Genomic DNA, 25,317 nt, shown 5'->3' on the forward strand with positions numbered 1-25,317 from the left:
TTATTTTAACAGCCTTGTAAGATAGGAAGATCAGCTATTGTTATAATTTTTTATGAGTGGCAGAGTTAGCATTTGAACCCAGGCCATCTAATTTCAAGTTTAGCAAGTTTTCCAGTATAAGAATACTGCATGGCAAGCTTGATACCCAAAAATGGCTCTGTGAAAAAGTGGCCACTGTAGAAAAATTCTATAATCCACTGCTTTATGATATTTGGATGGTCTTAACTGTGCTCTCAATTTACTCCCTGAAACTTTTTCTTTCCCCTTTGTTTATATTGTTTTTTTTTTTTTTAATTTCTTGAGGCTTGTTTTATGTCCCAGCTTATGGTCCCTTCTGGAGAAAGATCTGTGATCACTAGAGAAAAATGAGTGTCCTGGTGATTTGGGATGTAAGGTACTATAAATGTCTGTCAAAATTCTCCATATCTCTTTCTCCTTTCCCTGTCTGTCCGCCAGCAGGGCTCCCCTCAGAATCTGAAGCAGGGCAGGTCTTTCATCGGCAAAGTCTCTCAGCATTTGTTTGTGAAAAATTTAAGCTCTCCCTCAAATATGAAGGAGAGTTTTGCTGGATAAAGTATTCTTGGTTGGAAATTTTTCTCTCTCAGAATTTTAAATATGTCATGCCACTGCCTTCTCGCCTCCATGGTGGCCACTGAGTAGTCCTATGTTGTTTCCTTTGTATGTGTTGAATTGCTTTTCTCTTGCTGCTTTCAGAACTTGCTCCGTCTCTTCAGTATTTGAGAGTCTGATCAGAATATGTGTTGGAGTGGGTTTATTTGGATTTATTCTATTTGGAGTTCACTGGGCATTTATGCTCTGTGTATTTATATTGTGTAGAAGGTTGGGGAAGTTTTCCCCAACAACTTCTTTGAATACTATTTCTAGACCTTTACCCTTCTCTTCCCCTTCTGGAACATCAATGAGTCTTAAGTTTGGACATTTTATTTTATCTATTGTATCCCTGAGATCCATTTTGGTTTTTTTGATTTTTTTCTCCATTCTTTCTTTCTTTTGTTCTTTCATTTTCTGTTCTGTGGGCTTCTAGGACACTGAGATGTTGTTCAGCTTCCTCTAGTCTTGTATTGTGAATATCCAGAGTCTTTTTATTTTGGCCAACAGTTTCTTTTATTTCCATAAGATCTTCTATTTTTTTATTTACTCTTGCAATGTCTTATTTATGCTCTTTGAGGGTCTTCTTTATGTCACTTATATCCTGGGCCATGGTCTTCTTGATGTCCTTTAAATCCTTTGCCATGTTTTCGTTCCTCGATTGTAGTTCTTTGATTAATTTTGCGAGGTATAATGTATCTGCCGATATTTTGATTTGTGTGTTTGGAGTTGGAGTCTCCATATCTTCTGGTTTTATCATATGCATTAAGATTTTCTGTTGTTTTTGGCCTGTTGGCATTTGTTTTGCTTGATAGGGTTCTTTCAAGTTGTAAAGAAAAAGGGATATCGATCTAATTTTTCAGGAACACAGTTTGGTGACGTACACTTTCTCTAACTAACCAGCAGGTGGCGTCTATGAGTCACCTATATCCCTCAAGTCAGTTCTCCACCTTGTTCCCGTGGTGTGTGGGGAAATGATTCTTGTAGGTTCAGTTGGAGAATTCAGTTTGGGTGTGTTGCTGGAGCCGTCCGCCCTGAATGTGGGGCGTGTGTACGGGTGGCCAGGGAGGAAGGGCAGTTTTAATGTTCAAATCCCCCAGGATCCCGGAGATTCAAGGCTGCCACAAGAGTCTAAGCCTTCATTTCATTTCAGCCCCAGACCCTCTCTCTCGCTGATCCACAAACCACCGGACTTGGCGTAGCGTCCCTGGGTTCTCCAAGCGGATCTCCCCTCCCAGCAGTGCTCCTCCAGGAGCTCAGCCGAGGGAATGCTGTGCTACGTCACCAGTGCGCGTCGTCCCACAAGGGAAGCCCCGGGCCACCGGGCCATGCAGCGGTGCGCTCTCAGCCTGAGGCAAAATGGCTGAACGGGGAGTCTCAGCACCCTCCTCCTCGCACAGTTCCTCTTTCCCAGCTCCAGGACAACTGGTGGGGCTCTGGGCTGTGGGCACGGCCCCGGGCAGTTTATCCAGCCCTCCGGGGGGCCAGCTGCTAGCTGCGGGGTTTCTTTCTGCTTCCAGCTCTCCCCTCTGTTCCCTGGGACCCAAGAGTATCTGCTGTGGGCTATCTTCCTGGCCAGACACCGAGAGGCCGGCCCAGCCCCCTCTTGCTGTGTTTTACTGCGTGGTTCCCACAATCGTAGCTGGAGCCGCTCCTGGGTTTTTCCCTTATTTTTTTTTTTAAAAAGAGCCAGCCGGTCTCCAAACGCTGAACCCTGGCTTCCCCAGCCCACCGCGCGGCTGTGGGTCTTCCAGCCAGCTTACTCACTCGTTTCAGAATGCCGACTCCCCGTTTCACCAAGTATACGGCCCCTCTGGAGCTAGAAGCCCTCATTGAGCCGGCGCAATGCTGTAACCGGTATCCTAGGTCACTTTCTGGTTTTTAGCTAGTGTTTTTCATGGAGGCGTTTTTTTTGCCCTGTCTCAGCTAGCTGCCATCTTAGTTTCTCTATATTGTTTTTAAACACTGACATACTAGGGTCAATTTAAAAAAAACAAAAATACGGACATCCTAAGTTCTCAGACGTACAAAAAGTTATAGTTATAAACTGGCACCTCTTTACTTCTATTTTATTTCTTGAAAAAACTCCCATCCCCACTCCCAGTGGTGGTTTTGCTCATCCTCCTCTTGGCTGTATGTGTAGTAGTAGAAATCCACATCTATTAGCTGTTGTCCAAAACCTGAGATTTTCCTGCTCCTCTTCTAATATCCCTTTCTTATTCTTTCCTCCCATAGGCAATTTTCCTCCACCTCATATCTAGCTTAGGATCTTTAAGTTCTCTAATAACTTGGTTTTGGCATTTGATGAGCTATGTCTAGACTTTTCTGAAATGTGAAATATGTGCCTCACCAAAAATAAGGTAAATTCCTCAGCTAAGAAACTTAACAAAGGGTCCTATTTAAATCTGTGCCTTAGCAAATTACTAAACTTGGGGAGTACCCTTAAAATGGCAAAACAGCAATATTAAATCTGTTTTCTTAAGAGTTCATGGGGGGAAAAGGCAATGTAAAACTTATCAAGTTTTGGTTAGACAGATTTCTGTTATCTATTTAATATATAATACTATCTGATTAATATAACCTATCAAATGTTTATATTCACCCTTCTATTCTACTGTTACTAATCATACGTACAGGTATCTCACAAGTGCCTGGTAATGTTGGTAGCTCTTTTCTCTTATTTTGGGAGAGAGGATGGAGGAAGGGTTTAAAAGTAAGGGATAGTATAAAATCAACTCAAAGGTCTGAATATAAGAGCCAGAACTATAAAACTTCTAGAAGAAAACATAGGGAAGCAACTTCAGGACCTTGTGTTACGCAATGGTTTCTTAGACTTTACACCCAAAGCACAAACAACAAAAGAAAAAATAGATAAATAGGGGCCACATCAAAATTAAAAATTTTTGTACCTCAAAGGACTTTATTGTGAAAGTAAAATAATCTATACAACAGGAGAAAATATTTGGAAATCACAAATTCGATAAAGGTTTACTCTCCAGAATATATACAGAAATCCTTCAGCTTAACAACAAAAAGACAAACAACCCTATCAAAAAATGGGCAAAAACTTGAACAGACACCTCACAAAGAATATAAAAATGGCCAGAAAGCACATGAAAAGATTCTCAACATCATTAACCATCAGGGAAATGCAAATCAAAACCACAACGAGAAACCATTTCACACACACTAGAATGGCTACTACCACGAAATGGAAAGTTAGTGTTGGAGAGGATATGGAGAAATGGGAACACTTGTTCATTGTTGATGGGTATATAAAATGGTGCAGCCACCGTGGAAACAATCTGGTGGTTCCTCAGAAAGCTAAGTATAGAATTATATAACCTGGTAATCCAGTGTTCATAATAGCATTATGTTGCTGTATAAAAGAAGAGCTCATAGCAGGGACACAACGGTTATTGGAAGCTATAGCAAGCCCAAAAAGGGAATGAAACATGTGTTGGCAGAGGTCAAGAGAGATGTGGGAAAACAGGAAATCATGACTGAAATGAAGATTGCACTAGAAGCAGCATAGGGAACTGATAATATTAAAAGCATGGAAAGGAACATGGAGTGTAACATTTAGAAAAGTAAGCAAAAGGGAATGGCCATGAACAAAGTTAAAAAATAAAAAAATTTGGGAAAAAAATTAAAGCTATGACAGATGACCGTATTCATAATCAGTATCTCTAAAGAAGAGAATGGCAAAATGAACAAAATTTAATAATTCAAGAAGCCTTTCAAGAAAAACGTAATAAGAAAAAACCCGAAGCTATAGATTGAAAGGGCACACAGAATCCTATAAAAAATGGTCATAGAATAAACACTGAGACATATCCTAAGAAAGTTATTGAATACCAAAGATGTTTTAAAAAATTTTTTTGGGCATCAAGGACACAAAAGACTTAAGAACAAGTCTGAGAATATTTGCAACCTGAAGACTACCATGATTTCAACATTCTTCTGCTTGAATTACTAATTTAAAAAATCAGTATTCATTATCAAAATGGTATTTCATGTATGTACTATTTATTTCATACAAAAAACCTTAGATAAAAATTATGTTTATAGAAAATTAAAACAGATGGATTGAATAAAACTGTGAAATCTAAGTGATTCTTCAGTATCAAGCATTAAAATTTTTTAAAATCTGGACTTTTAAATGTAAAAGTTAACATTTATTAAGACTAGTTGAATGTCTATAGTAGACATACAATTAAATTATATAAGCAAATGTGATTTTTAAAGTAAACAACAATGCCACAGTTTTGGATTATAATAGTTACCTATAATGTTTCTATAATTTATGACTGGCGATGCCTTGGATCATTACCATAAAGTAAGATATCTTTCTTGGGGTGGGGAATGGGATAAAACTTTTTAAAATAACTTATAAAGGTTTATTATTAATATCCAATACCATAAGCATTGCAATCTAATAAATGTTTTCTAACTAAATTATTTACAAGACCCACAAAATAGCTTATCTCAGCCTCATTTTACAAATGAAGAAATGAAAGCCAAGTTGAAGGAAACTAATTGCCCGAAGCTGCATACTGAATCAACAGAAAAGGAAGAGTATCACTTCTACTATAAATTTTTTGTTTGTCTCTAACAGCTTTTGTCACAACCTTGCACTCACATTATTTTTGGCTATTGAGTAACACTGATCTTAACCAGAGGCCTGTAGTATCATGATCTAGCACAACAAAGTCATAATGAGAGTGTGGAAAGACTGTGGAGGAAAAAAAGTACATTTAGGAAACACAAGAGATATAAATTTTCATCAGTCAAAAGTTCTTATCTGCTGGTGCCCTGTATTTTGATGAGTCTTGTATTAAAAAATGGAGTGACAGTGAAACCAACAAACAATCCTTATCCTCATTGAGGCAAAAATGCAGAAAAGAGGCTAAACTCATAAAAAAGTGTTAAAAGCAAACTAATGAAATATTTTTTAAATGACAGTTCGAAACTGATAAATAGATAGCCAAATAACTAGAGCTAATGCTGAAACCCAGTAGAAAGATCAGGCAAGGCATTACAGGAGAAAAGTGTTTTCAGCTGTATTACAAAGAAAAAGAAAGGCTGACTATTAGAAGAAATTAAACTGGAATAAATAATTATGACTATCTTTTTTGATGACCTTGCCCTTTTGCAATGCAATTGCTAAAATGTTCTCCTTGCCATGCCTCCATTCCTGTCTGCCTTTCTCCAGGAGTAGTAAAATGAGTGGGACTGCTATTGGAGAAAACAAAAGCCTAAGAAGGAAGATCTAGGGCCTTTCCAGTGTACAAAATGCAAATATTTTAGCAGTGATATCTTAACTTCCATCACAGTACACACCATCTATATATTTCTAAAGCAGTAAATGCATATTTGCCCAGGATTTCCTGAAATTAACATGACAGGAGGTCTGCAACTTACAAAAGGGTTGGGTTCCAAATGTTCACTATCAAGTTAAGTATATGTTTTTGTCCATAACTCAATGTTACATATGGAATTTAGGCTTTCAGGTTAGTCCACAAAGAGCTTAAACATAATATAAACTCAATACCTTATTTTGCACTTGAAAATATTTTTTTAAAAGTACTGTTGAAATACAACTAAACATACAAATCAGAAACATTTAATTGAATACTAATTTTCAAACTGTATTTGAATTAAGATAAACTGCATAAAAATAAGGTGGTAGACAGGGACTTCAGGATACTCTGAACGGAACTTCTGGATCATTAAGGGCTTTAGAGACTGGTGATATTGGTTCTTTATTGTATCTAATTTCAATTAAAAATATAGGGCTCTTCTTTCACTCAACATACAATATCTCATTAGCACTAAAATCACAGAACATCAATGTTGGAGAAAACTTCAGAGATCATATTCAATCTGATCATATTTTGGAGATGGAGAAACAGACTCAGACAGATGAAACAACTTGATATAAATTATCCAACCAATAAGTTCTGGAGCTGAAACCCCATCCCAATTTTCAATCTATAATTTTCCATTATAACAATGCTTACCAATCATGATCAAGACCATGATTTTGCTCAGAAATAAAGTAAAAGGGAGACATTGCTATATCTACTTAATTAGCATGATTTAGCAATATCTTATAAGGATATTGAGGATGTGCATACCCCCGTGACTGTCACAAGGGCACATGGATATTCATTACGACATTATGTGTAACAGAAAAAATAAATAACAAACATCCGTCAATAGGGAAAATAATATAATGATGTTTGCCAGTTTGGATATATTATGTCTCCCCAAAAGCCATGTTTGAATCCAATCTTGTGGGCTATTTCGATTAGGTTGTTTCCATAGAGATGTGCCTCACCCACTTGTAGGTGAAAATTTTCATTACGTTATTTCCATGGAGGTGTGGCCCCACCCACTCAGGGTAGGTCTTGATTATTTACTGGAGTCCTTTTAAAAGAGCCAAAACACACCCAGATGCTTGCTGACGCTTTGAAACGCTAGCCCACAGTTTGCTCCGGAGAATCTAAGAGAGGACAAAATGCCCCAAGAGCAGCTGGGAAGACATTTTGGAGAAAGCCATTCTGAAATACAGCCCAGGAGCAAAGGACCAGCAGATGCCAGCCACATGCCTTCCCAGCTGACAAGAGGTGTTCTGGATGTCATCCCCTGTACTTCAGTGATGGTATTCTCTTATTGATGCCTCAGTTTGGACATATTTGTGGCCTTTGGACTGTAAATCTGTAACCTAATAAGCTGCCTTTATAAAAGCCAATTCATTTCTGGTATTATGCATTACAGCAGCATTAGCAAACAGGATTACAATGTAATGACAGAGAGTGGTTTAAGTCAATGAACCTGATCTAAATTTCATCAATATAGATAAAAACATAATGAAGAAAAATAACAAGATGAAGATTCTTATGTAGGATTTACTGAAATTCATGCAAATTTTAACAAGAAAATACCACATATTGTTTATAGATGTACACACAAAAGTACAAATGGGAAGAGGAAAGATGCACACTAACTTCAGGAGAGTGGGTGGATCTGTGGTGAACTGGAAAGGAGTTCAACTGGGAAGGGGGTGCAAAGGAAACTTTAGTCTTTTATTTCTTAAAAAAATTAATTATAGGAGATAAGTTCATGGTTATTAGTTATATTCTACATGGTTGAAATATTTTTTTAATTCCCTTCTGGGAATGCCCTTCACTCCTCTACCACTTTGCTTTCAAGACTCAGCTGAGAGGGGAGGAGGGCTCCTCTGAGGAGGCCCCTCTGCTACTGTCACCACTCCCCTGTGCACGTGCGCGCGCACACACACACACACACACACACACACACACACACACACACACACACTGTACCCATGCCTCCATCATGGCACATGCGTTCTATATTTATACCTGTCTGACTGCTGGCTTCTCCCCCAACTAGCCCATGAGCTACTGTGGGCCAGTACCAGCACTGTTATATTAATTTTTACGTTCCCCTCACTTTTTTTTTTAATTCAGTTTTATTGAAATATATTCACAAACCATACAATCATCCATGGTATACAATCAACTGTTCACAGTACGATCATATAGTTATGCATTCATCACCACAATCTATTTATGAACATTTTCCTTACATCAGAAAGAATAAGAATAAAAACTAAAAGTAAAAAAGAACACCCAATCCATCCCCCCATCCCACCCTATTTGTCATTTAGTTTTTGTCCCCAGTTTTCTACTCATCCACCCATACACTAGATAAAGGTAGTGTGATCCACAAGCTTTTCACAATCACACTGTCACCCCTTGTAATCTACATTATTATACAGTCATCTTCAGGAGTCCAGACTACTGGGTTGGAGTCTGGTAGTTTCAGGTATTTACTTCTAACTATTTCAATACATTAAAACCTAAGAGGTGTTGTCTATATCGTGCATAAGAATGTCCACCAGAGTGACCTCTCAACTCCATTTGAAATCTCTCAGCCACTGAAATTATTTCGTCTCATTTTGCATCCCCCTTTTGGTCAAGAAGATGTTCTCAATTCCACGATGCCAGGTCCAGATTCATCCCCGGGAGTCATATTCTGCATTGCCAGGGAGATTTACACTCCTGGGAGTTGGGTCCCACGTAGGGGGGAGGGCAGTGAGTTCACCTGCCGAGGTGGCTCAGTTAGAGATAGAGAGGGCCACATCTGAGCAACAAAGAGGTACTCGGGGAGACTCTTAGGCACAATTACATGCAAGTTTAGCCTCTCCTTTGCAATAACAAGCTTCATAAGGGCAAGTCCCACGATAGAGTGCTCAGCACATCAAACTGCCAGTCCCAATGTCTGTGACAACATCAACACCAGTCCAGGTGAGGAAGTCCAACACTTTTGTGCCTTCCCCCAGCTCCTGGGGCGGGAGGCGGGGGGGCTGTAAATATATTTTTTATTCTTTGCCCAAATTACTTTGGGTACATCCCCATCACTTTTGCAGGCCCTGATAGAGTAGATCTTTGATAGACAGATGACCAAGTACTTCAAGATACAGAAAAGCAAAGACAAAATAAAACACTCATATATCCACCATTTACATTTTTTTTTTTAGATCTCTGACAGTTTTAAAAAATTAAAGAAAGCACTCCTCTCCAATCCCATTCACTTTACTCCTTGCCTCTCTAGACATAACACTATCCTGAAGCTAGTGTTGTCATTCTCAGGGGCTTGATATTTATTATCAATGTATCCATAAATTTTGTTTTGTGTGTTTTTAGGCTTTATGCAAAAAGTATGAAAGTAAAAGGTATTTTTCCGTTCCATTTGTTAAGATTTACCCCTGTAATACATGTAGCTCATTCGTTAAAACTGCTCTTTAACATTCTGATGCACGAAGTATCTCAATTTATGTATCACTGCCTTGCTGACATTTAGTTTCCATTTTTTTTTTACTATTATAATGCATCAATTAAAAAATTAATTGATCTAGAGATCAGAGATATGCTTTAGGAATTTTTTAAGTTCTAAGAATACAATATTGCATTTCATTTTAAGAGCTATTCTCAGTTGTCTGAACTCTGTGTTTAATTGATAATGTACTTATGGACATATATATTACAGAAACTAAAAGTCACTAATTCTATTTTTGTTACATGGTAAAGTTTTCCATGGTCTCAAATACTTATTCTAAAATTCCTTGGAAGTGTTAGATCTGGTCCACATTTCCTTAGAAATGGAATTGTACAATTAATGTTCTTCCAAGTTGAAATTTGGTTAATAAGGATAAATAGAAACATAAAATACCAATATGCCAACCAAAATTTCCTAAGTTTCCCAACCTAGTATTATTTAAGATATACTATAAGGTATTGCTGGTTGGAAACCCTTTTTAAAAGGTATACATAACAATGATTTTATAAATCCTTAAAATCCTGAATGGTGATAACTGGTAGTAAACATTACACTACTGTACTCTTTTTCTGCTAATTCCTGACAAAGCTTTGCACAGTAATAAAAAAGTCTAAAATGTACTTTATGTATTTATAATGCACTTTATTACAACTGTATTTATAATGTACTTTATTACAAAGGGTAATTTGAGGGATATAGAATTATAAATGAACTTGTGATTTAAACCAGAAAATTCAAATATATTAGAGCAGAGTTTCCCTTCCTGTATTTCAGAGATAGAGAACTCCAAGTCTGAAGAAATTTAGGAAATGCTGCATACAGTAGACTCCTCTTGGATTCACAACAGACCTTATCATATTAAAGGCTCTGAAAAGTCCCACAGAAAAGAAACCAATCCAATCTTTTCCCAATTTATTTGATGAAAGACCTGCTTTTTATATGGCACATCTTCTTTCATATATGGTATATATTCAATCAACTTTTAAAAACGTATCCATAATTATTTCTTTAGGATACATTTCCATAAGTGGAAATGAGGTGTCAAATGGCATGTAATAATTTAAGATACTTAAAATTATTCTAATGTATATTTTACATTATTAAAGATTAACATTTTTCTATTTAATGATTAACTATAATCTCTTCTAATCATTTATCTACTAAAATATATGATCACAAGTCTACTGAAATCTAGTGATCTTATAAAGGTTTTTAAAGGTTCATAACTTATTTATGTTTTGAAAATGACTTCACATGAGTTATTTTAACTATCACTTTTTGAAGCTGATGCTGCTAACACATGAATAAAGAAACAAGACATATATTGGGAGTTCTGGGACACCCAATGAGAGTCCATCCTCTTTTCTGTTCTTGTTAAAATATACATTTTTTGCCTAGTGGATGAGAGATCTGTTTTGGCATAACACCTACAGTCAACACCATTTTGCTATCATTTCATATATACTTTGTTTCCCATACTTGATTGTCAACTCTTTTCCCTGCAATTTTGTTGGAAGCCCAAGGCAAGTAAGTTTATGGTGGAGTCAAGACTAAAATTTTACAAACATCATCATTAGCAAAAGTTATGATTAGTTTGGTACACACTGGCCAAATAAGCCAGACTACAAGCTTACTATAAGCTTACTGTTTGTTTTAAACAAACAAAAAACAACTTCTGGTTAGCACAGTGCTTTACACATATTAACTGCTTAAAAAATGTTGTTAAAATAAATTAAAGGGACCCTTAAACTGCTTGAGAGTTCATGAAAAAAGCGGGTTCCTAAACTGGAATATTTTAGAGTCAGAGTAGATGAATTGAAAATGAATCACACTTCTATTTATAAGGATAATTACACATGCTTTGTAATAGAAAACACTTGGGAGCAACCCAAATGTCCGTCAAAAAGAAATAGGTACAATTATACACTTGACTGCTGTGAAGCTAATACAATGAGAAGCAGATCCATAGGAAGGATGTCCTAGAGTACTCTTAACTAAATAGTATTATGCATAGTGTGATTACATTTTAAAATAATGTTAATAATATGAAAAATGTTTGGAAAGATAAAGGAAAAATCTAGAAGAATATGCCTCAAACTGTCTACACTGATATGTAGGAGGAAAAGTTGGTTTGATTAGTAACATCTGATTGGGGACATCTACTTTCTGTTATTGTGAATTACTATATTGCTTAAAAATTTATTATAAGTATATTTTTAATCAGAAAACAAACAGTTTAAACAAGAAATGAGTAATTTGCCCTTGATCCATAATTAAATGTATGCTGCTGTAACCAGGTTGTATTACAAGATATTTCAAAACAGAAAGCATAAAGTGAAATGCCAGGAAAAGCATTTTTTTTCTACCATCATCCATATCTTTGCCAAGTAAATAATTTCTATTTTCTTGGTTGTTTCATTTATCTAACTGACTGGGATGGCAATTCTTTTCCAGAGGGACCTTATGAGCAGAGCCAAATACAGAAGGGTATTTGATATATGATATAGGTAACATTTCAAATAAGTCCAGGAAGAAGAACTAGTTATTCAATAAATGACATTAGGACAACTGACCAGTGGTTCAAAGAAGAAAAGGTGAAACTCCGCCTTATTCTTTACACGAAAATAATTCCGATTTCTACATAGCAAAAATTATAACCATTAAACCACTAAAAATGTGAATGAATATTTTCATAATCTCACACTAAAAAGCCTGTTTTAACCATAATGCAAAATGCAGAAACTATAAAAGAAATGTTTCTCCTGCCACATAAAGTTGTATACCTCTAGAACAATGTTAAAAAGGAAAGCTCAGGATGATACATGTGCAGTAGGCACAGAGAACAACGTGTTCAGATTGGAGCAGGAGAACAGCGAGGTCCTATACGGAGGCCTTCAAGAAAAAGATGAAAATGATTGTTTACTTGGTTTATCTGAACATATTCATATGATATATTGAAGATATTTATAACTCTGGCATAGAATCTGGGAATGATTTGATACAAGTTGATAAAAGAAAAATGAGGCAATTACGAACTCTAGGGAAAACGAAATACATGGAGAAAACAAATTTAATCCTAGTATATGTGCTGGTTTGAAGCTGTTATGTACCCCAGAAAACACCATGTTCTTTTAATCTATTCCTGGTGGGGGGGCAGAACTGTTGTGGGTGGGACCTTATGATTAGGTTGTTTCAACTGAGATGTGACAGAGCCCTTTCAAGGTGGGTCTTAATCCTTTATTGGAGTCCTTTATTAGAGGATAAAAGGCAGAGACATTTAGAGAGAGAGAAGAGAGACAGAAATGCCCTGGAAATACTAAGAGAGCACCCACAAATGCTCAGAAAGAAAGCCACTGCAATCAGAAGCTGAAAGCAACAAAACCCAGGAGCGAAGGACCAGCAGATGCTGGCCATGTGCCTTGCTATCTGACAGAGGAACCCTGGATGCCAGCAGCTTTTCTTCAGAGAAGGTATCCTCTTGTTGATGCCTTAATTTGGAGATTTTTATGGCTTTAGAATTGTAACTTGTAACTTAATAAATCCCCATTGTTAAAAGCCAACCCATTTCTGGTATATTGCATTCTGGCAGCTTTAGCAAACTGAAACAGTACAGTACACTAAAAATTACAGCTGTGAATAATATACATAGTCATAATAATGTAAGAACTGTCTATTGAGCAAACCAAAAATTATGGTACATTAGGAAGATGAGAGTAAAACATGTGTACACACGTGTCAGAAGGCTAAATTCTCATCTTTTATGTAAAACTGAAATATTAAGAAACAGCAGTACAAATATGTTGATTAGAAATATAAAGGAAAAAACAGAAAACATCTATCAAACTCTAAAGTGGTTTCCTCTGGGATGCAGGTATTGGGAGCGGGAGTGGAGAAGGGAGACAGGAGACAGATGCTTTTCATTATTAGCCTTAAAGAAATTTTTGACTTTTTAAATCATGTTAAGTTGAGAAAAATGAAATCACATAAAAATTAATGCCTTTTTGGCATAAAGCATTATTAAAAAGCTGAAAGATAGAGAGCCAATGGGAAAAATATTTGCCTTATATACCACAAAGGGTTATCATATAAACTATATAAAGAGTACCTACAAATCAAAAAGACAAATTAAAAAAAGTCTCATAATGGGCCAAGGAGGTGAATAGTCAATTTATAGAGCTATAAATAGCTAATGAACATGTGAAAGATTTTCAACCACACTAATAATCAAGAAATGTAAATTAATGAGATATTTTCTCTTCCTACCAGAGTGGCAAGATATTAGAGAGGGTATGGGAAAATAGGCATCATTATACCCCATAGGTAGGTGTGCAAATTGGTATAATACAACTTTATGGGTGGCCAATCAAGCACTGTCTATCAAATTTTAAAATGAAGGTACCTTTTCATCTAGTAATTCTACTTCTAGGAATTTATTCGGTTGAAATATACACATGGAGAAAGGTATAGGAAAATTCAATACAACAAAGTATTGCAAAAAATTTCAACTTTCATCAATAATATTGATTAGATAAATCGTGATACAACAGTATAGTGGTTAAAAAATGAGACATGTATATGTACTGATCTTACATAAATTTATTAAGTGAAAAATGCATATTGTAGAACAGTGCATATAATAAAATCTCATTTTATTTAAGGAATGATATGTGTATCATTACTTGAGGGCTTATGTGTCTCCACAGGAAAAAAATCCAGAAGAATATATATCAAATCACTAGCAATAGTAAACTTCAGTGGTGGTGTAACTGACAGAGAAATTTCACTTTTGGCTTTTCTGTCATTTGTTTTTTTTCCCCCTAAAAAGAAAAGAGTTCTGAATTAGAAAATATCAAAGATACATTCTTAGGTATCCTGCTTTGTGCCAAGTATTTTGGATTAATCCATGATAATTTTAATACCAACACCATTTTAAGGCCTCTCTACATCACTTCGTTAAGTTATTCATTACGATAAAAAATAACTTACTCTTGGATTTCACTGGCACATTAGGCAGTTTATTAGTTCTCCTTATAATCTCCACTCTATCTACTGCTGTCAAAACATTCAATGCTCTTTATTGTTGATTTTTATGATAAAAGTAATACATGTTTATGAGCTTCTGGTCAACAAAGATGTGGTGTAAGACACTCTAGGGTGCCATTCCCCCACAGACTTTTTGAAAAACTAGCAGAAACTGGCAGAGCCATCTTCTCAAAAATTAGGAAAACTATTAAAGGGTTATAATAACTATGTGAAGGCTGAATCAAGAAAATGCAGCTTTAAATATGGAAGGGGAGTCATTGAGCAGGTCCTCATCCCACTATTTCCTGCCCTTATCCAGGAGCTTTGTCCAACAAGCTGGCCCGCCACTCCCTTTTTTCTTTTGCAGCTCTGTCTTCCCTCTTGCTCAGTTTGCCAGGAGCATAAAAGGAGATGGCCCAGGGAGCTGCAAGACCCCTCCTGTGGTGCTGCCACCGCATAGGCCTCACAGTCTACTCTCTCTTCTCCTGCCGCTTTGGCAAGAAGCAGATGCGTATTTTGATGGTTGGATTGGATGCTATTGGCAAGATGACCATTCTTTGTAAACTGAAGTTAGGGGAGATAGTCATCACCATTCCTACCATTGGTTTTAATGTGGAAACAGTAGAGTGTAAGAACATTTGTTTCATTGCATGGGGTGCTGGTGGACAAGATAAAATTAGGCCTCTCTGAAGGCATTACTTCCAAAATACAGATGGTCTTATGACAGCAATGATCATGAAAGAATTCAAGAAGGATCCATAGAGCTTCAGAAAATACTTCAGGAAGATGAGCTATGAAATACAGAGCTGCTGCTTTTTGCAAATAACAGGATTTGCCAAATGCTATGGCCATCGGTGAAATGACAGATAAATTAGGTCTTCAGTCCCTTTGTAACAGAGCATGGTATATTCAAGCCACTTGTGCTATACAAGGTCTGGTCTGTGTAAGGGACATAACTGGCTGTCAAATGACCTTTCAAAATGTTAAATGGAACTGAATATTCCACCAAGGGCATGTTTGATAGAATTGGTCTAGGCTTGTTACAACAAAATTAGTTTGCATCGTGGTCATTAAAAAGTATCTGAGACCGGTTTGGGCAGAATATTACAACATTTAAACTTATTTTGTTGCCAATTACTGTTTACAAGTATAATATTGCTTTTTAGCAATATGCTGGGTTTTAAAGAAATTTTCCTTGATGTGGGGGAAAAAGCCATCAATTTTACTTCCCTTAAGCCTAAATGCCTAGACATTGTATTTGTGATACCTTTAATACCTTTTGAATGTCTTCTAAGCCCAGAATAAATTATGTTTTAAAGTAACCCCTTGCTGCTTTACTGATACCTTTATCATTCCTGGGACAGTCTGCTGATTTAAAAATGTAGCATTCTATTTGTATTACTTCTTTCCTTGCCAACAAGATTTTCTAACACTGCTTGTGCACCAAGGAAATGATCCAAACCACTATTCAGGTCTCTTGCACTGAAGGACTTTTTTTCCCATCCCATTATTGATTCCTGGCTGCTATTGGCCAAATTTATCTTGGGGTGGTTTGGAATTGATAGCTAATCAGTTTGGTGCTAGTTGCAAAGAATTCATATTGAGATGGTTTTTAATACTGAGCAGATTGTCTTCCTTTATATTGTATCTTTTTCATGTTGCCTGTTGCTTTTCGTATCAGCCTGACTGCCCAGTACACGATAATTTTACTGATGTTTTATTGTTTATACACAAGAGTTTTTGGAAAATCATCAAATTCAATGAAAAAGTTTCTTCACAACCCATTTGGAATTAGTCCTAATAAAATAATAAAACATGTTAAAAAAAAAAATGGAGGGAGAAACTTGTGGAGTCCTTTCTGTTCCCTCCCCCACCCCCTTCCTAGAATGGTATGGAGCCAGCCTGTGCCCCCACTGTGAGACCCCCGACCCTGTTCAGAGGAAGAACCCCCATGCACATACTGAGGGGCCTGTATGTTGGTGTCAGCCTATCAGGTGGCAGCCTGAAAGACTGAACAGGGAAACTCCTCAAGCTCAACCACCCAGAACTTGCCCTACAGGTAGAAGCAGCTTACAGACAGATAAAGCAGTGCAACAAACAATTAAGTCAAAGTGGCCTGGGGTAAAGAATTACCTGCTTTAAGTATACAATAGAGCACCAAGGAGTAGGTGAAAGTCTATTTCATAGAGAGTAAAGGAACATTCCAATTCCTATAAATGGGAGAATTCTTAAAGCCCAGAGGAAGCACAAGCCCAGGACAAGCCAAAAGCTCAGAAAAGACAGAGAGGACCTCCTGCATTTCCCATTTACCTTGGGCTGATCTTTTTGATAAGAGGGCTAAACTCTTAAGGAGAGGACCAGCCAATGCAGAGCCAATTTACAAAGACCTTGAAAGGTGTTTTTTTTTTTTTTTTGGGGGGGGGGGGGTTCAGTTTTTTTAAAAATTAAATTCAGTTTTATTGAGATATACTCACATACCGTACAATCATCTATGGTGTACAATCAGCTGTTCACAGTAGGTAGTTTGTTTTTGTTAGCTTCTGGCACATAAGGAAATCTGTCATATCACTGATTGCACATACACTTAAGGAATGGACAGCACAGGGACTAAACCCCAGAGTTAACACTTTAAATGTTAAATTAAAATGTAAAGTGTGCAAAAGGCCACAAAACAAACAAAGAAACAGGAAATACTAGCTCATCCAAAGGAATAAGATAAAAAGCCAGAAACCATCAACAAAGAAGACCGGACTTTGGACATACTGGAAAAAGACAAAAAAAAAAAAATTCCCCAACATGCTCAAAGAGAAAAAGGAAAATAGGGAGAAAGAACAAAAGGATGTCAAAAAACAATGAATGAATAATATGAGAATCTTATCCTATGCCAAGGCCAAGGAGAGAATTCTAAAAGCTGCAAGAGAAAAGCAATGTGTCATATACAAGGCAGTCCCAAAAAGATTAACTTCCAACTTCTCATCAGAAACCACGGAGGCAAGAAGGCAATGGGACAAAATACTTAAAGTGCTGAAAGAAAACAATTTCCAACCAAGAATTTCATATCTGGTGAGAATGTCTTTCAAAAATGAGGGCACGATTGAGACATTCCTGGGTAAACAAAAGCTGATGGAGTTTGTATCCCTAGACCTACCCTATAAGCAATGCTAAAGGGAGTTCTTCAGACTGAAAGGAAAGAACGTTAGGCAGGGGATCAAAGTGGCATAAAGAAATAAAGACTTCTGGTAAAGATAACCTATGGGTAATTATAAATGCAGTACTACTGTCTTGTACTTTTTGGTATATAAGTTCACTTTTTACATTGTACAGCTTCTAAAAATGCAAATTCATAAAAAGTAATGATAAATCTATGGTTTTGGTCATATGATGTATAGAGATATAATCTGTAACAAACAACAAAAATTTGGGGGAACAGAGGGAACAATGTATGTGTATGCAATTGAAGTTAAGATGGTATCAAACCAAATGTGATTGTCATACTTTTAGGATGTTAAATTTAAGCTTCATTGTAACCACAAAGAAAATATATGAGAAAAATATAAAGAAAAAAATAAGAAGGGACTCAACTGGTATGGTACAAAAAAATCAATTGAATGTGAAGAATAATGGAGGCACAATAGAAGAACTGAAGGACAAAAGGCATAAGACTTACAAAGGCCAAAGAGAAAAATGGCAGAAGAAAGTCCTATATCAGTTGTTACCTTAAATGTAGATGGATAAAACTTTGCAGTCAAAATGCAGAGACTGAAAGAATGGATAAAAATGCATGACTGAACTATAAGCTAAACTGTTTACAAGAAACCACCTTAAATTCAATGACACAAGTAGGTTACAAGTGAAAGGATGAAAAGAATACATACCATGCAAACAGTAACTGAAAGAGAGCTGAGGCTGCTATACTTCTATCAGAAAAAACAAAGTTCAAGTCAAAAACTGTTATGAGGCACTGAACAAAGATGACTGTGATTACAGTTGAAAGAGGAAGGTTAGGGGCATGTATGACACCAGAAGGAAAGGCAGAAGAGAAAAACTGGGACTATGTAACTTAGTGAAACCTAGAATGGTCAATGACAGTGATTAAATGTACAAATTTAAAAACGTTTTTACATGTGGGAGAAAAAACGAATGTCAACTTTGCAAGGTGCTGAAAATGGGACGATATTGGGGAAAAACATAATTAATGCAAATTAGAGTCTATAGTTAACAGTAACACTGAATATGCTTTCACTAATAGTAACAAAGGCAATATATCAAAGCTAAATGGCTATAAGAGGAGGATATAAAGGAGGGGCATAGGATTCTTGGTGGTGGTGGTGTTGTCTGACCTTTCTATTGTATTTTATTTCATTTTATTTTTATATTTTCTTTTCTTTTTATTATTCTTATTTTAATTTTTTTGGAGTAATGAATATGTTCAAGGGCTGATCGTAGTGATAACTATTTGATGGTACTGTGAATAACTGATTGTACACTATGGATGATTGTAGGGTGTGTGAATATATCTCAATAAAACTGAATTAAAAAAGACAACAAACTAAATGTCTGAAAATGGTTAAATAAAGGCTCCTCTTTCTCCTGCAAAAAACACAAAACAAAACAAAAATCTCTTACAAGGGAAACAGAAGATTACAACATACCGACAAAGGGGCCAAATCAATAAGAAGGCATAACAGTCATAAATACATATGTACCTAATGGTGGAGCCCCAAAGTATATGAAGCAAATACTGACAGATTGGAATGGAGAAACAGACAGTCCTACATTAAGCAGAGGGCTTTAAAGCACCATTTTAAATAATGGATATAATATTTTGACAGAAGGTCAATAAAGAAATTAAAGAGTTGAACGATACTCGAAACCAACTAGAACCAACAGATATACATATACAGAACAATTCAGCAAAACAATATAGAACAATAGCAGCAGAATAAACATTCTTTTCTACTGCATATGGGTCATTCTCCAGGATAGATCAAATGTGAGGTCACAAAACAAGTCTCAATAAATATTAAAATACTGAAATCATACAATATATCTTCTCTAACCACAAAGGAATGAAGGTAGAAATCCATAATAGAGGGAGAAATGGAAAAATCACAAATATGTGGAAATTAAACAAACACTTTATTAAACAATGAGTCAAGAAGAAATACAAGAGAAATCAGGAGATAACTTGAGGCAAAGAAAAACGAAAATGAAACATACGAAAACTTATGGGATGCAGTAAATGTACTAATGAGAGGGAAATTTATAGCTCTAAATGCTTACATTGAAAAAGAGGAAAGATCTCGAATCAGAGATCTAACCTCACAACTGGAGGATCCAGAAAAAGAAAGCAAACTAATCATCACAAAGCAAGCAGAAGGAAGAAATATAAAGATTAGAATGGAGATAAATGAAACAGAATAATAAAAAAAAAAAAACACTAGAGAGAATCAATAAAACCAAAAGACGGTTCCTTAAAAAGATCAATAAAGTTGACAAACCTTTAGCTAGACTGACAAAGGAAAAGCGAGGGCACAAATAACTAAAATCAGAAATGAAAAGGGAGGCCATTTCAACTGATCCCTCAGAAATAAAAAGGATTGTAAGAGGATACTTTGAACCACTGTATGCTAACACGTTTAATAACCTAGATGAAATGGACAAATTTCTAGAAATATACAAATTACCAATATTGACTCAAAAACCTTCCTAGCAAAGAAAAGACCATGATCAGATGGCTTCACTGGTGAATTTTACCAAATATGTGAAGAAGACTTAAGACCAAACCTGCTCAAACTCTTCCAAAAAATGAAGAGGAGGGAGCATTTCCTAACTCATTCTATGAGGCCAACATTGCCCTCATACCAAAGCCAGATAAAGACACAAAAAGAAAAGAAAACTACAGACCAATATCCCTTATGAGTATAGATGCAAATATCCTCAACAAAATACTACTAGCAAACTGAATCCAACAGCATATCACAAAAAGTTATAGACCAAAATCAAATGGGATTTATCCCAGGAATGCAAGGGTGGTTCAATATAAGAAAATCAACGAATGTAATACACCACAGTAACAGAAGAGAAAAAAACCACATGACCTTCTCAATTAATGCAGAAAAGACCATTGAGAAAATGCAGCATCTCTTCTTGATAAAAACACTTAAAAACCAGGAATGGAAGGAAACTTCCTCAACATGATAGAGGGCATATAGGAAAGGTCCACAGCTAACACCATACTCAATAGTCAAAGACTGAAAGCTCTCCCTATAAGATCAGGAGTTAAGACAAGGATGCCACTGTCGCCGCTGTTATTCAATATTCCATTAGTAATTCTAGCCAGAACAACGAGGTAAGAAAAAGAAATAAAAGGCTTTCAGACTGGAAATGAAGAAGGAAAACTCTCCTTATTTGCAGATGACATGATCCTATATATAGAAACTCCTAAAAAATCTACAATAAAGCTAGTAGAGGTAGCTAATTCAACAAAATGGTGGGGCACAAGATCAATGCAGAAAAATCAGTAATCTTTCTATACACATGTAATGAACAAACTGAAAAGGAAATCAAGAAAAAACTCCATTTACAATCACAATGAAAAGAATCAAATATCTAGGAATAAATTCAGCCAAGTATGTAGAGGACTTATATACAGAAAACTACAAAACACTGGTAAAAGAAATCAAAGATCCAAATAAATGGAAGAACATTCTGTGTTCATGGATTTGAAAACAAAATATAGTTAAGAAGTCAATTCTATCCAAAGTGTTTTACCAATTCAACACAATCCCACTCAAAATTTCAATAGCCTTCTTTGCAAAATTCGAAAACTCAAGCAATAGATTTACATGGAAGGGTAAAGGCCCCCCAAATAGCCAAAACAAGTGAACAAAGTTGGATCACTCACACTTCCTGATTTTAAAACTTTTTACAAAGATACAGCAAGTTAACAGAATGGTACTGGCACAAGGACAGACATAAAGACCAATGGTATCGAATTGAAAGTTCAGAAATAAACCCTTTCATGTATGGCTAGCTGATTTCTGAAAAGTCCACTAGATGGGGAAAGAATAGTCTCTTCAACAAATGGTGCTGGGTAAAATGAATATCCATATGGAAAATAATGAAGATGAACCCTTTACTTCATACGATACACAAAAATGAACTCAAAATGGATCAAAGACCTAAATATAAGAAACACAACTATGAAACTCCTAGAAGAAAACATACAGAAGCATCTTCAGGACTTTGTGTAAGGCAATGATTTCTCAGACTTTACACCCAAAGCATGAACGACAAAAGAAAAAATAAACAAATGGGACTTCATCAAAATTAAAAACTTTTGTGCAAAGGACTTCATCATGAAAGTAAAAATACAACCTACAGGATGGGAGAAAATATCTGGAAACTACATATCCAGTAAGGGTTTAATGTCCAGGATATATAAAGAAATCCTATAATTCAACAATAAAAAGACAAACAAACCATTTTAAAAATGGGCAAGAGCTTTGAGTAAACATTTCTTCAAAGAAGATATACAAATGGCCAGAAAGCACATAAAAAGATGCTTAACATCATTACCCATTAGGGAAATGCAAACCAAAACCACAATGAGATAACCGTTTCACATTCACTAGAATGGCTATTACTGAAAAATAGAAAATAAGTGTTGGAGAGGATGTGGAGAAATAGGGACGTTTATGTTCATTGTTGGAGGGAATGTAAATGGTGCATCTGCTGTGGAAAAGAGTTCAGCATTTCCTCAGAAAGGTAAGAATAGAATTACCATATGACCCAAAAATTCCACTTCTAGGTAAATACCAAAAATAATTTAAAGCAGGGGCTCGAACAGATATCTGTACACCAAGCAGCATTACTCACCATTATCGAAAGACAGAAGCAATCCAAGTGTTCATCAACAGACAGATGGATAAACAAAATGTGGATTATTTAGCCATAAAAAGAATGGAGTTCTGATACATGTGACAACATGAATAAACCTTGAAGATATCACATTGCATGAAAAAAGCTAAACACAAAAGAAGACTGTATGGTGCCACTGATATGAAATAATTAGAATAAGAAAATTCATAGAGTCAGAAACTAGAATACTGGTTACCTGGGGCTGGACTAGGCATAGGCAATGAGGAGTTAATGCTTAATTCGTACAGTTTCTAGTTGGGGTGATAGAAGAGTTTTGATAATGGAGGGTGGTGATGGTACAACAAATTGTGGAGGTAGAACAGAATTGTGAATCTAATTAACACCACTGAATTATATATTTGAATATGATTAACAGGGTAAAAGGGAGAAATTTTAGGTTGGGTATATATGTTACCGGAATAAAAATTAACAAAAAACAACCAAAGGACCGTAAAACACGGTGAAGCCTAATGTAAACTATGAACTACAATTAACAAATTAATGGTACAATTACAATAATTCTCTTTCATCAATTGTAACAAAACTTACAACTGATGCACACTAATTGATCCACACTAATGCCAAGTGTTAATAGGGAAAACTGTGAATGTGAGGGGGGATATATTTTCTGTGTGATTTTTCTGTAAGCCTACACTCTTCAAAGGTAATCACTGCTAAGAAACTGCTGCATACAGTTCAAATTTTTTATACACATTTATAATGACCATCTTCTTTTTATTACACAAATGGAGTCACACTATAATACTGCCCTGCAACTTGCTGATACTCACTTGCACATATCAGCCTTAATAAATTACACGATTTCTGAAAATTATTCCTTAATAGCATTTTTTTATTTAAAAGATACATGTGGGCTAATTTGGGATCACAGTGATGAAAAACAAACAAGCAAAGCTCCTATGCCAATCCCTGCATTTGGCTTAAATAATAAAAACCACTACTGACTCTGTGTCCATCTATCTATGACAAGCTTACTTTGTGTAGTTGTTCTATGTACATGTTATCCATTAATTACACAAGAATCCAAAGAGGTAGGTGGTATCATTCCAATTTTACAGAGAAGAAAGTTGAGGGTCTGAAAACAGTTAAGAACCAGGATTAGCCAAAATTCATTCTCTTAACTTTCTAATTATAGCATAAAAGTCTACAGAAAATTTAACCGCTTTTTAATATAATGTAAGCATATTATGAAAGAAAAGCACCTTCATATGTTGAGAAACAATAAAAGTGAAGGAACATATTCAAAAATTCACATGTGTTATATCCAAACTATCTTGATCTTTTTCCAAAAATGCTGGAATCTATCCTTGTTAGATGAGTTAAATTCATTCAATACCAAGTTTTAGGAGACTGGTTCTTAAATTCAAGTTTCCTTTCTGGCAGAAGAAGAACTTCTATAAAAATTCAAAAATATAATGTTCACAAATAAGCCTCAGGATTACTGGCATTTAGCCTTTCCATTTTATGTCTTCCTGCATAAAGATCTACTACTTAGAGGCCACAAAACTACCCTCCTTAAGTTATATTGCTAGATTAAACTTTAAAAGTCCATCTGCTTTGTAAGGATTAGTTTTAAACCCACTTTACCTGAAAAGGTGACACTATTATATAAAACTGCCCCCAAAGTTGTGCCTTTCCCAATTCCAACAGAACCTTTTCATTTTTTTCCCCAGAAAGTACATTTTATGTAGACAGTAAGTTCTATTTTTTAAATTGGGTCATTCTACCACATAGAGGTCACATGCAGAACTCAGATCTCTACTTAAAGTTCTCTTTCATTAATTGATTCAACAAATATTTACTGAGTTCCTCAAATGTTCTGGGTTTGTGTTAGGTACCAGACAGAAACACGAGAGACACAAACCCTACCTTCAGGGAGCTTGCAGTATATAGAAAAAACATACTCTTAATTAATATAATGCTCTACTCCACTTAAGAGGGATGGAGAACATGACCCTGTTCCCCACTCAAGCTCAAAGCTCTACACTAGACTACAGAAAACTCTCTACCTTACATTTAAAAATAAACAAACAAAAAAACAAAACAAAACAAAACACAGCTATTTCAGAAATTCACTTTAATGGGTAATGTTATCCTAATTATTTCCTCTGGGTAGATGAGCTACAATTTTTTCTTCAAGGGGAACTGGAGATCTCTTACAAAAAAAAAACCACTTTGCCAGTCCCAAATTTAAAATGTAACAGAGTAATTGAAGCCTTGCACTTGAATAGAGAAGTGTAATGTTAATCAAGATAACAAGTAGGTATTTTGGCATTAAGGGATTTATAATACTTTTTAAATTTGAAGAAATATGAAATTCAGTAACTATTTTTTTCCTGTAAATTTATCCACACATTCAGCAAATACTTATTTAAAATCTGCTATGTACCAGGCTTCATGCCAGGTACCAAAGATGTAATCATGAACATATTATAGTCTCTGAGCTCAAGGGGATTATATCTAGTGAGATAGAAACTGAAACGCGGGCAACATGAGAACAGTTTAGCACACATAAAGGGCACCTAAACCAGGCTCTTAAGGAAAGGGGATAAGGGGATTTCAGGGAATCCAAAAAGTATTTGAGGCAGAGGGTGTTTAATGCAAAGAACCGGAAGCAAGACAGCATGATACTGTTCATGACTAATAAACACAAATAACAGATGTTTGGACCTTGACACATACTTTTAACACTATGGTACATTTCCTGAAAGAAAAGTATGGTAGCCCCATTCTACTAAGAATGGTGATTTGGTTCTTGAAATCTGGATTATTTTCTCCAAAATTAACATGGGAACACACCAGGGTTGTGTATCCTGAAAGACCTGAATTTCAGTGATTCAAATTAACACTCGACCTTTCAAAACTGAGCAAAAT

General features: G+C 35.8%; 1 protein-coding gene and 1 pseudogene across 6 annotated transcripts in view; one reads left to right on the forward strand and one right to left on the reverse strand.

The window, feature by feature from the left end:
- The window catches only part of TAOK3 (TAO kinase 3), a 172,408-nt gene that overhangs the window by 122,082 nt on the left and 25,009 nt on the right, over positions 1-25,317 (reverse strand). The gene's annotated exons all lie outside the window — the stretch shown is intronic.
- On the forward strand, positions 14,962-15,486 carry LOC119519286 (annotated as a pseudogene).

This window comes from Choloepus didactylus, chromosome 23 (genome assembly GCF_015220235.1).
Source record: "Choloepus didactylus isolate mChoDid1 chromosome 23, mChoDid1.pri, whole genome shotgun sequence".
Classification (NCBI taxonomy): Eukaryota; Metazoa; Chordata; class Mammalia; order Pilosa; family Megalonychidae; genus Choloepus; species Choloepus didactylus.